Raw genomic sequence first — 13,095 nt, 5'->3', positions numbered from 1 at the left:
TGAGAAACTTAACTCTTTCTTTTCCAAATTTGGACTCAGAAAAGTTTACAGTTACTCTGTAATCTTGAAAAAGACAGAACACTTGATGTACCAGTTCTATATGATGCTCCCCGGTGTCGGCTGCCACAAGGAGGTCATCGAAATATAAGCTTACCGTGGTTAACAAGTCCAGGCCTAAAATCGTATCTAATGGAGAAATAAAAACTCCACCACTAATACTAAGACCAAATGGCATGACTTTGAAGTGAAAACTTCTTCCGATGAAAATGAAAGCCGTATATTTCTTAGACTCTTCATCCAACTTTAACCTGCCAATAGGAGTACGAGGGTCAATGGAGATCAAACATTTTACGCCAAAGAACCGCTGCAATAGTTTGTCTAAGTTCTCTGGCCTCGTCTGAATAGGTATTAAAATTTTCTTGGTGTTTCTGGCATCAAGCACAAGTCTTATATCATAATTAGCTTTCACAACTGCTAAGAGTTGGCTGCTATACTCAGAGTTGGACGGTTCTATTATGTCCCACTCCAACATTCCCTAAATTTCTACTCTAATGGATTCTTGTTTAGACCAAAGTATCGAGTAAGTTGTTTTGCAATATGTTTCATGAGGCTGCACACACATCTTATACTTAAACCCTTTGATGACACCAGGGTTGTTTTCAAAAATTGGTGTGTCTTCAGTTAGTAAATTTGATAGTTCCTGTCTCTGTACACTTGACAAATATTCAGATTCGGTTATTTTGTCTTTGATAACTTGCTCGAGACCTGAACTGGAATCGAATACAGGCAAACTAATCGTGTTGGTTGACATTACATTATCATAATTACATAATAACGGCAGATTCGGACAGTATTTGTCGAGAATCCTTGTTTCCCTTAACAAAGACAACTCAGCGATCCCATTGGTTGTATTTAAAACACACGCCGCTTTCTGTAAGTTAATGACTGCCCAGTATTTGACTAAATAGTCCCATCCCCAAATGCACAGTACGGATAAACTCTTGACTACCAGGTAGGTACTCTTAAGTTTTTCCTCCTGTATGATTAATTCCCCCAGCACTTGAGCTTTAATCGGTTGAATGCCTGTGCCGAAAGCTACGGAAATAATACACCCTGTTACAGGAAAGGTAAGTTCTTTTTCTATTTTATTAATACATTTTAACAGGTCAAACGACATCACATTAGTGGTAGCTCCTTTGTCTATAAGAACGTGTACAAATATATCATTTGTATCTCCAGCTATTACAGCTTGCACGTATTCTTTGGATTCAGGTTGGTGCGAAGTTGCCTCATTCAGTAATTCATCTCTAATGTCCACTCCAGAATTGTACCTTAGTAAACACACAGGTTGATTATGTTGACCTCCCTTAAGTCCACCAGCCACCCCCAGAAGTCTAGGATTGGCTGGTTCTAGTTTGTTGCGTTATTTGGTTCATGACGTGGCTCCTCTACTGTCTTCACAACGTGGACGTTGTGATTCTGTGGGTTGTACATTGAATTCCGAACATCAGCTGTACCGTTTTCTAACGAAATTCCGGCAGAAGTGTTTTGACGCGAAACGTTGAGTATGCTGTTTTGGTTCATTCGGTTGTTGCAACGAGAACTTGTTGGAACCCACTGATATGACTGATTTCGATTCTCAGGATTGTTTTGTTCTGGGTTAGGATATTGCCTTGTGTCACTGAATTTTCTCTTTCGATTTTGAACATTAGCCTCGCCAAAATGTGTCTTATTTACATCCGGTAGGTAAAGCCGATCCCTGGCTGTATGCATTTCTATTGTTCTGGTTGTTGGAATTTAGGTTATGAAAGTTTTGATTATTGAAGTTCTGTCTACTTTGTGAGTCCCTGTTATTCGATTGCCGATAATTGCTGCTGTTAGAGAGAGAGTGGTTATTACTATTATTATGTCCGTTGTCGTTGTTGTAACACGCATCTCTGCCGTTTAACTGACGGAAATCCTCTTGGATGATATCTATCGAATCAATTGTGGACAGAAATTGCTCAGAATCATTGTCGGATGCATGAACAAGCATTTCACGAAGGTTAATCGGAAGCCTGGTTTTTAGGATCTAAATAACTTCACACACTTCGGTCCAATACTGAATTTTTTAATGTACTTTTCAAAGTACGATCGAAAGTTTCCTTTCTTAGGGTTATAAAACTCGGGACTGCACACCTCCTTTCTTAAACGCTCTTGCTTGCTCGTGGACCAGTACTTAACCAAAAATAATTTCTCAAACTCATGACATGTCCTACATGTTTCACTAACTTCACTCGCCCAGAGGTATGCCTCACCAACAATCTTTGAAACTATAAATTGAATTTTATCATACTTGGTCCATACCTTTGGAAATACTCTCTTGAAACTGTTAATGAAAATTTTGTGGTGGGTTGTGTTCTTTTCGGATGAGAATACCAAAAACTGTCTACTTTTAAATATGCTGTTTTCAATTTTAATGGACGACAAAGAAGTTTTCTGAGTGAATGGCTCAAACTCAGGTAAAGAGTGTTCATCACTATCGATTCCAACAGTTCTATACTCATGATGTCTTTTCTTCTAGGGTCACGATGTTGATTTCTGACAAAAAAATCCCATATGTCTTGGCTAAAATCCTTGATGCAATCATTCAGAACACAGCTAAAACGACTTGAATTCTTCGTTCCTTAGGTATTTCGCTGGTTACTTAGTTTTTGATCACGTGAAATTCCTCTTTCAGTTATTCAATATCATCTGTATGTCCCAATAGTTGAGTTTAATTTAAGTTCAACAGTGTCGTTTACTTCCTTCTTTATCTTCCTTGCTTTTTTCATCTATCCATAGAGACATTTCCTTTTCCCATTGATTAGATTTTTCAAGTAGAAACCAATCAACATTTTGTTTATTGTTGAACTCCAGTTGATTCATTTTGTCAGACAATTCCGAAACCTGCTGAACTACAGAGTTTTGAATTGATTTTACTACAGCGACATTTTCTTCTAGTGTTTGTACAGCGCCAGAGATGTCATTGATCTTAGTCTGTACTTCTACAATTTTCTGACCATATCTCAGATCACAAGCCTTCTGTAATTCTAAAATTTCCTGTTTAAATTTCCTTTTTTCCTCTTCCCTCTTTCTAAAATATTCCTTTCTTTCTAACTCTATCTGTGCCACATATTCTTCTCTTTCTTTATTTTTTTATCACGTTTCCCCATTTCAACTCTAAATGCCTTATCTCTTTCAGCTTGACATGAATCACATTCTTCCATATGGGACACGAAACTGAACAACACGCTCATATCAAAGTGCTGCATGGAAGAAACATTCATCAACCCAGAAGTTCATCTTTGATCATTAATTACTGTCACTTGAGCCTCCACAACATCCAGAATTTTTTCTATCTCATCTTCGGAAGTCGCGGACACTTCCGGGTCATTCATTCTTTCTCTTAGCTCATTATCTGTATCAAGAGAAACAATGTTCTCTACAGTTTGACTCATTTCCTCTACAAATTCTTCTCTGATTTCAGATTCGTCTTTTTCGTGTTCTAATTTACCGTTTCTTGTCCTCTTTGGCATTTTTTTAACGTTATACCAACTAACAATTTAATAAATCTCTCTGCACACTTAGTTCGAAGTTGTCTTTCTGGTTGTACACACAATGTTACACATACATAATGGTACAAGGATTTTGGTGTTGGACCACAATGACAAAAATTTAACTAGACCACACTAATGTGAGTTGTTCAGTTTATTACTTACTATTGATATTTGAGTTGAGTGGTGGACGCGCAGTCAGCTTTGCCAGCAACAGCGCCCCCCAGTCTTCACGGCGTCGGGAGTCGTCGCTCTCAGCAGTCGGCAGCCTTCGTGTAGTCGAAGTCGACACGTCGTCATAGCTCTGTCAGCATTGCGTCCCCCGATATCGACTCGAAGCTCTACGCAGTTGTGTGTCTGTGGGGGGGGGGGGGGGGGTGAGGGGGGGCGCAAGGTGGCGCTTACTTGAAGTAATAATGGAATCTGGGCCCGCTTTAAGGGCACTAATTTTGTTACTTGTGTCCTAAACGTGGTATCCCAGTTTTTCAATGGAATCGGGCCCCACATTGGGCGCCATTTCTTTGTGACTGGTCCTTCTATTGAAAATTTTCGTTGATGAAGTTCTTGCCCCGACCAGCTAGCGGTAAAATGTCTGTTTACTGTCTGATCAGAAACGTTACAAAAGAAGTCTGTCCTGCACTATATTCACGGCAAATATGTATGAATTATACCGGCCAGCTCAAATAATCGTATGCTCCCCAACGGGTATGTGCACAGCAACACGTAGATACATACAAACTGCTATTATTGTACTAATCATGGTTACAGTCTATATACAGCAATAGTTTCCCCACTAAAGTTTTCAGTTTACGTAAGCTAAACAGTCTGAATCAGTATGATAACTTTTTGAGAGCGGCAAAGACTACAAGCAGCACTCTGTTATTGTTTTTTATTGTTGCACTGCTAAAATTTTTTGCAAGCATGTAATGTTATTTGGTGTGAAATAAATGTCAAACATGGTAAATTCACATTATGCTGGTTTATTACAGTCTAAGAACATCCTATCATTGTCTTAAAGAACTAATCTTTCTCTAAGCTGGGTGGTATTTGTTACGTAAATTTCAATCAAAGTGTCTACAATAAGATCCAGATTTCACCAGGTGCTTTAACGAAATCTAAGTATTTTCCACAATTCGATATTAATATTCAACTCCTTTTCCATTAAATTACTAACTGTCTGTCACTTTAGGACAAAGTTCAGTCTTCCAGTGCTAATAATCAATTTAAGACAAGCACCAGTTCTTTACCATCTTGACTTTAACATAATGATATACTCAAGGTAGTTGATCTACCTATTTAATGATTTCTAGCAGATCTCAAATCTCCCAAATGTAAAAACAATCTCATATCGCCTATGTACAAGAGTACATGTTAAGTTATGAAACGATCAAGCAAGTGCTAGGACACATTAACAGGGTATGACTTTATCATCTCTGTTCCGTGGTGTCCTCAAAGAGTACTCACAAGGAGTATTCTTTGAGGTCACTTATTCTACTCCGTGATCTATAAGTACACTACTTTGTGATCTACTTTTACTTTAATTTGACACAAAAGGGATTCTATTTTACATTTTTATGCAAAAATACTAAGTTGCTTTATGCTGGATTTCATTACTATTTCTTTTTACATTGTTTCTCTTCAGTATACTTGGTACTATTCAAGTGATGCTATCACAGTGGGACTTTGTTTTCTTTTTTTATGAAATCTGGTTCTTGGGTTTGGGGCTTGTATTGGGTTTTGGGTACTATTTTCATATTTTCATCTTTGCGTCCAAAGGAAGCGGCGCTACAGCTGGGAGTCAAGTAGTCTTTCCAATGCAACACTGTCAGTTTATTGTAACAGCCGGTCGGTGTGGTCGAGCATTTCTTGGCGCTTCAGTCTGGAACCGTGCCACCGCTACGGTCGCAGGTTCGAATCCTGCCTCAGGCATGGTTGTGTGTGATGTCCTTAGGTTAGTTAGGTTTAAGTAGTTCTAAGTTCCAGGGGACTGATGACCTCAGTTGTTAACTCCCATAGCGCTCAGAGACATTTGAACCATTTATTGTAACCCTCGCACCCTCACATTCACCATGCAACACAGAAATTGCTTCGCGATTGAATACTACAGGCTCCATGCCGACTTCTCCCCAAGCGACTAACACGACTACATTCTCCATCAGGTACGTGTCTTGGGAGTCAAGCAGCGTCTTTCCGATGTAACTCTGCCAGTTTATTGTAACCCTCGCACCTTCACATTGACCACGCAACACGAAATTGCGTTGCGATTGAATACTACATGCTCGTTGGCGACTCCTCTCCAAGCGACTAACGCGTCAACTGTCTCCGTATGGAACATCCCCCTGGAGGCACGTAGCGTACATTTCCACTTCTGTCGTGCTCAGCCAGCACACTGGTCACTTCACCAGCCCTCCCTGTCACAGGCAAGATTAGACAGGTAGGTGCAGCTTTTGTAAACATCAAAGGCTGAGGTAATCCAGTACCTCCAGTCGCTGAATCCTCGTCACCACACTTGCAGGCAGCTGCAGTGCACTGCGAAACAAGCAGCTGCAGCTTGGCCGTATATGTAGTTCTGAACAATCCCAACCCCATATAGATCCGCCAGTTTAAAACATCTACATTACCCAGCCCGAGGGCAGTGATGTTGATGACCAAACACCTCGAATTTCTTACGCAAAATGTAGATTCCTCTCGTTTACACGATAAATAGTTTGGACAAGAGGAGAATACAAGCTTCCGAAATGTGGTGCTACAGAAGAATGCTGAAGAGTAGATGGGTAGATCACATAACTAATGAGGAGGTATTGAATAGAATTGGGGAGAATAGGAGTCTCTGGCACAACTTGACTAGAAGAAGGGATCGGTTGGTAGGACATGTTCTGAGGCATCAAGGGATCACCAATTTAGTATTGGAGGGCAAGGTGGGGTTTTAAATCGTAGAGGGAGACCAAGAGATGAATACACTAAGCAGATTCAGCAGGATGTAGACTGCAGTAGGTACTGGGAGATAATGAAGTTTACACAGGATAGAGTAGCATGGAGAGCTGCATCAAACCAGTCTCAGGACCACAACAACAACAGTATACGAGCTATGTTCGAAGAGAGAAGCAATTGGACAATACACGCGTTTTCAAGTCGGTAAAGTATCGTTGTTTGTTGTGAAAATTCCGTACAGGACTATGGAATAGACTATGTGCCCTCAAAAAATCTTTCATCAAGTAGAAAAATGGTTTTTTTATCTGCCACGTCATGCATCACAGAACTAGAATATTAAACTCATTTTTGGTTCATGAAGGAGTGCTAAGATCTACCACTGTCACAGGACAACCCTCACCTGCAAGCTCTCTCTTTAAATAACCAAATGTCTCGCCACATACGAAGTCTCTTAAGGTAACAGCACAGAGAAGTTGTAAATGGAAGTTTTGTACTATGTATCACTTTATACGAGCACATCTGATTTCATTACGATGGTTGTCTCTCCCTATATAACTGGACGATTGAAATATCTTTACAAGTTATCGCCGCAACGAAAAAAACATCAAGTGAAAAATCGTATCTGTGGTGCCCTAGCCATCGGCTATAGCCGGCAGGCGTCATATCAGTAATATCAAATTGACAGACTAATTAATTAAATTGATCATGAGAGTCACTTTGCCTTGCGAGCAATTTTTCTTTTCCAGTAGTCGGATTACACTCACATGGTAGTTCAAATGGGAAAATCTGGAGAGAAAACGATGTTCTTTTGGAGGAACATTACTGAGAACTGACATTTGAAGCTGATTACAGAAGGATTCCACCGCCCGCAACACACGTTTCGCGTAAGATCCGCACTATTAAAAACACGATAACAATGACTATCTTAGCATCACCCTACATAAGGAGTGGTCTTGGTCTTACATGCACAACCAAGCGTGGCTGACAGTGTAACACTTTCTGGCAGAAACGCTGCCTGCGATTTGGAATCAATTTTTTCCATTGAACCACACACTTGCGCTGGCGCCTTTGGAGACATCTTTAACGATTACAGCCACTGGTGAACAACGTTCATGCCACTCTGATATCCCGAAACGAGTAACCTTTCTCGAACCTATCTGCTACAGCAAAACTCCAAGGCGATCCTTATGTTTCTTGTAACTGTTCCTCAGTCTCTGCCCCAGCCTCCCTGCAGCTTCGTCCAGGTGATCATCCCAATTTAAGTCGGAACGGAACGGGAGTCAGAGAGTGCTATATACACCACCTTCTGCAGGTTGAGCTGGGTTGATGCAAAAGGACTGTCGCTGAAAATGGGAACATATTGTCGTAGCTCCGCCAACAAAGCTGACCGTGGAAGGAATCTACCGGCTGCAACATACTTATATGTAACGACTGCACTATGAAAAACGTGTTCACAACGATTATGTTAACATCGCCCTGCACGAAAAGCAGTCTTGATTATACAGGAACACACAAGACTCAGTGATAGTGTTCCGCTTTCTGACAGTAATGATGTATGTGATTTGGAATCAAGTCTTTCCATTCAAACTTTGTTGGATGCTATCGAGATGTCTTTTAATGTTTACAGCCGCTAGTGCTACATATTCGAAGCACTTTCATATCTCGAAACGAGTCACTTCTCCGAACCTATCTGCTACAGTAAAACTCCAACGCGGTTTTAGATAGTCCATATGGATCTTGTAGCTGCTTTTTAGTCTCTCCCCGCCACTCCAGAAGCTTTGTGCTTGTGATTGTTCCAATTTAAGTCGGAACTAAACGAAAGTCGGAGAGTGTTATATCTACCACCTTCTGCAACTCGAGTAAACAGTGTAACCTGAGTTAGTGCCATAGGACCGTGTTTCGACCAATCGATGGAAATAGGAACATGTTGTCGTATCTCCGCCAATGGTGTACAATGTATAAGGTCAGCGCCAAAACGAAGCTTTCTCCTGCAACATGAGGTAGGATGAAAGACAGTATGAACATTAATCGTGGTTTTCCGTATTTGGAAAATAAGGAAGACTCTACATCATACAGGTACTACAGTCCAAAGGAGATCTGTGTCCCTCAGGATGCGTTTACGTCTGTCACCCAAACATTCTATCATCATTATTTTGTACCATTCAACAGAGAATAAGAAACCACAAACTAAAAAATCTCCTTTAACTTCATCTGACAGAAAACTCGATAAGATTTTTACCATATCTCTCTCTTCTGAAATATGAAAACAGATACCGTCTACATGTCGGCATCGGGCATCTGTGATGAACCTGTTAAATATACGGGTATTGATCCATTGGAGCAGGTAACCATTGATCGAAGTCACTTACACAGACTAGCGTACAGTTTCATTGCCTATACTGTAGGAGACTCGTATGCTACAGACTATCAGTTGCAAGAGAGGGTCCCAGTTTTGTTGTTTTATATATTTTTTTATGCTGTAACAGGCTTTGTACTTGCCATGCAATTTGTTTCTATCTCCACAACTTTGAGGTCTGTATCGGGTTCTAAACTGACATTAACATGTTTCAATCCAATGGCTCTCACAAAAAACTGGACATCGCACAGTGTAAATCATGCTGCTGGTGCTCCCACCACACACACCCTGGATGATTGAAATAAAAGACAGAGACAATATAAGGAAACTGAGAGAGCTTTGTTGCGTTGTGGAACATTTCCAAACAGCTATCAGAAGGTGGCTGATGGCCTCTACATTTAAATTCATTTTTCACAGTGATGGGATAGCTGATGGCTTGGTGTTCCATTTCTATTGATTCATGATGTTGCTGTCATGTACGCAATCACTGTTTCGGTGCTAGCCATCCCCAGATGGTGTTGCCCCTCCAAGTCTCTTTCTCCATCTCAACCAAGCAATGTCAGTCAATCAACAGTATACTAGTGGACGGATGGGTCGGAAAAGACACCAGCCATTTACTGTAATAATAAGCATCACAGTTGATAGTGTGATAAATTTTAGTTATTTTACCAGCTTTTTACAACACTGACCAGTGACACAGCAGCTTGCTTCCCAATTTCTGTATCATCGCTAAACAGTCCCTCCACTACTTTGTGAGTACCAATGCGAATTTAGATAGATGGCTGTGCAGTATGCCCATTCATTGTTAATTCTCGAACATATACATCAAAGTATACCACACAGCGATCTAGGGGCTGGGTAAAGTAGATGTTTTGAACTGGTGGATCTATATGAGGGTGGGATTGTTCAGAACTACATATACGGCCAAGCTGCAGCTGCTTGTTTGACAGTGCATTGCAGCTGCCTCCAAGTGTGATGACGAGGATTCAGCGACTGGAGGTACTGGATTACCTCAGCCTTTGATGTTTACGAAAGCTGCACCTACCTGTCTAATCTTGCCTGTGCCAGGGAGGTCTGGTGAAATGACCAGTGTGCTGGCTGAGCACAACAGAAGTGCACATATATTCTATGTGAGAAAGGATTCAAATGGTTCAAATGGCTCTAGGCGCTATGGGACTTAACATCTGAGGTCATCAGTCCCCTAGACTTAGAACTACTTAAACCTAACTAACCTAAGGACATGACACACATCCATGCCCAAGGCAGGTTTCGAACCTGCGACTGTAGCAGCAGTGCGGTACTGGACTGAAGCACCCAGAATCGCTCAGCCAAGAGAAGATTCAAAATGATGGACGTTTGTGCTATTGATAGTCTCTGAATTCCTACCACTTCAGTCATCCCCGGATGCCCTACATAGCTAATGGTTGTGCAGTGTGATATATGTATGCAGCTGCAGTGGAAATTTTCACTGACCTCTTTACATCGACAGTGACAGTGTACATCGAGACAGGGAGTGCCCCATGTGGACCTTGGGATAGGAGCACGCGGGTATGTGTGAGTGTTTCCAGCTCTATCTGATATCTAGTCCTGAAAGCTTATTGCTACAGACTGGATATCATGCAGTGGAACCTTCCTCCCTCCTTCCGAATGTAGTGGGAAGAATCAGATTAGGAAGTCTATAGTACTTCTAAACACCCAATCACGACATTAAGTTCCCTATCAGTTTATTGTTTCTGGTAGTTGTATTGCGTGCACGCATGCATTTGGTGCAGGGAGGCATGGGCGATGACTGCAGAGTACAAGAGCAGTGAGCGACACCAAGTGGTGTGTGCTTCGTGATCACAAGTTTGTGTGTTTGTCAGGACTTTTTCTCGTGCGATATGTTCTGGTGGAGAATATATTTAGCGCTACGATCTATTTGTGACGGAAATATCATTACTTGATTTATATGATATTTGCGTGTGATACTCAAACGTTGGAAATATGTTTTATTATGAAGAAGGGTCATTGTAAGATAGAAGTGAGTGTTTTAAGCGATCTGTTTGACTAGTTTAAATTGTTGAACAATTAATTTGACAGGGTAGTGCAAATTGATTATTTCACTCTATTTTTGATATAGAAATTGCGCCAGCTCTCCCTTTGTCTCCAGCGTTAACTAATAGGAACACAGTGTTCTGGGGAGAGATGAAAATCTCCATCTTCGTGTATGGAGATGTTGGTTCGCGCAGACAAGCATGGAGTGACTTCCTGGGAGCGACAGAGAGAGGAAGTGAGTCTGGAATTTGCCACTCAACAGAATGCTGCCACTTGATGCTTTGTTTGAGGGCCATGAGATCAAAGGAGCCTGATATCTTGTCCATGGTCGGTGGTATTTAGTAATGTGATCTGTAATTAGGGCATTAGGCTGTTCCGTGGTGGCGCCCCGACCATAGACACACATGCGGGAGAGTCCAAATGGCGACTACAATATCGCTCTGCATTCAATTCCCTAGTAATTACAGTTATTATGTCATGTGGATCAAGGGTGGGGGATGCAGTCACGATGTCTTCCCAAGTGGGGGAACCCTGTCTCCAGAAAAGTGATTAAAGAACATGTATCAATATATTATTGACTCTGATTTGAATTTCGCGTCGTGAGATTCCTCTTCTCCAGCACAGAGTGTTGTTCTCCTACAATTTTTTTTTCTGGGAGTAATGGAAAGGGACGTGGCGACGGTAGAGGGGATGGAACGTCGTCTGGTGGTGTCACTGCACATTAGCACAGTCGATCGCCGCATGTCAATTTGAGCGAACACCGGAAAATTTTCCAGTAAGACGACACCTTCAATCTGTCACAGGACATGTAGTCGTTGTATGTGGGCTTTTCCCACCAAAAAAAGTGAGATCCAGACCATTCAAACTGAATTTTATAAATGAACTGTATATCCTGTGCTATATAATTGAATTTCTTGATCCTTTCTCTCCAGCACAGACAACAGATTACAGCCTTGGCAGAATCCGTTCTCTGTCAGGAATTTGCTTAGCAAGGAAGGCATATAACATGTGTCAGTATTCTACAGGGGTTTACTGGGTAAACACTGCTTTGTTTGTGGTGGGGTCCAATCATGACCGATGGCACATACAGGCCCGGCGGGACACGGGGAGAAACAGAGAAAGAGCACGTGTTTTGACAGGAATTTCTCTGATGCTTTTCTTTGAGGATTAATGTGACATCCCGTTCGTCAGTCACAGAGCTGGAGTGGTCACTCCTGGACAGGCGTGTGGCGTGGACACACTTTGTAGAAACCCCAGTGTGCTGCAGATAGAGTGGTGTGAGCCAGTATTGGGTGTGGTCCAGTGGATTGGGAACAGAGGACGGTGTGTGCTTTGTGACTGAAAGACATCAGAATAAAAAGAAAAGCGATTGATGTAATTACAAGGCCTGCATCTTCCCTAACAGCAGAAAACGTTGAGCAAGAGAAATCCAACCACTGCTAACTGCATTTCTTATAAATAAGCAGTATACACTTTCCTTTGTAACTGAATTTCCGGTCATGAGATTCTTTCTCTCCAGGACAGAACTGCCAGTTTCCATGTAGGGGAGGGGAGGGGAGAAGGGAGGGGTGGTTGGGTTTAGCAGAGGGGGAAGGGTTGATCAATTTAGTTAAGTAGTCAAACAAACTGATAACAGTGAAAGGGGGCTATTCGAATAACTCTGGCCTTTAAGCGTATCTGTATCAGTGAGAAGGAGGCGGTAGATTAGAGGTTTCCTGAGTTGTTGGGAGGAGGAGGGGTAGAGGGAGGGGTGGGGGAACGATAGGTCAATCAAAAGGAAGGATCATCCCCAGGGGTTCATTACCTGTCAATCAAAAGAGGACAGTAGGTTTGTCCCTTAGGGCGTACTGCCTCAGATATAGGCAACCCGCACGAACAAACCTGCTGATACTCTATATGTCCTACTACTAGTGGTACAATTGATTCACAACAATTTATACTAATTACACATTATGATATTTGTATGATTATCGATATATTATACAGAGGTATCTGGCATAGTTACACTACTTTGGATAAATCTGGTGTAAAAGTCGGGTACGTTGTGAAATGTTATATGGAAATAGCAATTGCACTTCACTGCCAGTTATTAAGGATTCAGCATCTGTATAGATGGAGCTACTGGAACTTCAAGATGACAAAGGACTATAGGGCATGCAATGCAGTAGTTGTTTAAGTGATGAATTCGGAAGAAGTTTT

The 13,095-nt window shown here is 41.5% G+C and overlaps 1 long non-coding RNA gene across 1 annotated transcript in view; it reads right to left on the bottom strand.

Moving 5' to 3' along the window:
- LOC126272164 (uncharacterized) overlaps positions 1–13,095 on the bottom strand; it is a 93,983-nt gene that overhangs the window by 78,561 nt on the left and 2,327 nt on the right. The window lies entirely within an intron of this gene.

Source organism: Schistocerca gregaria, chromosome 5, assembly GCF_023897955.1.
Source record: "Schistocerca gregaria isolate iqSchGreg1 chromosome 5, iqSchGreg1.2, whole genome shotgun sequence".
In the NCBI taxonomy this organism is placed as follows: Eukaryota; Metazoa; Arthropoda; class Insecta; order Orthoptera; family Acrididae; genus Schistocerca; species Schistocerca gregaria.
Note: the sequence above shows the minus strand (reverse complement) of the source record. Positions and strands in the feature narration are given on the sequence as shown.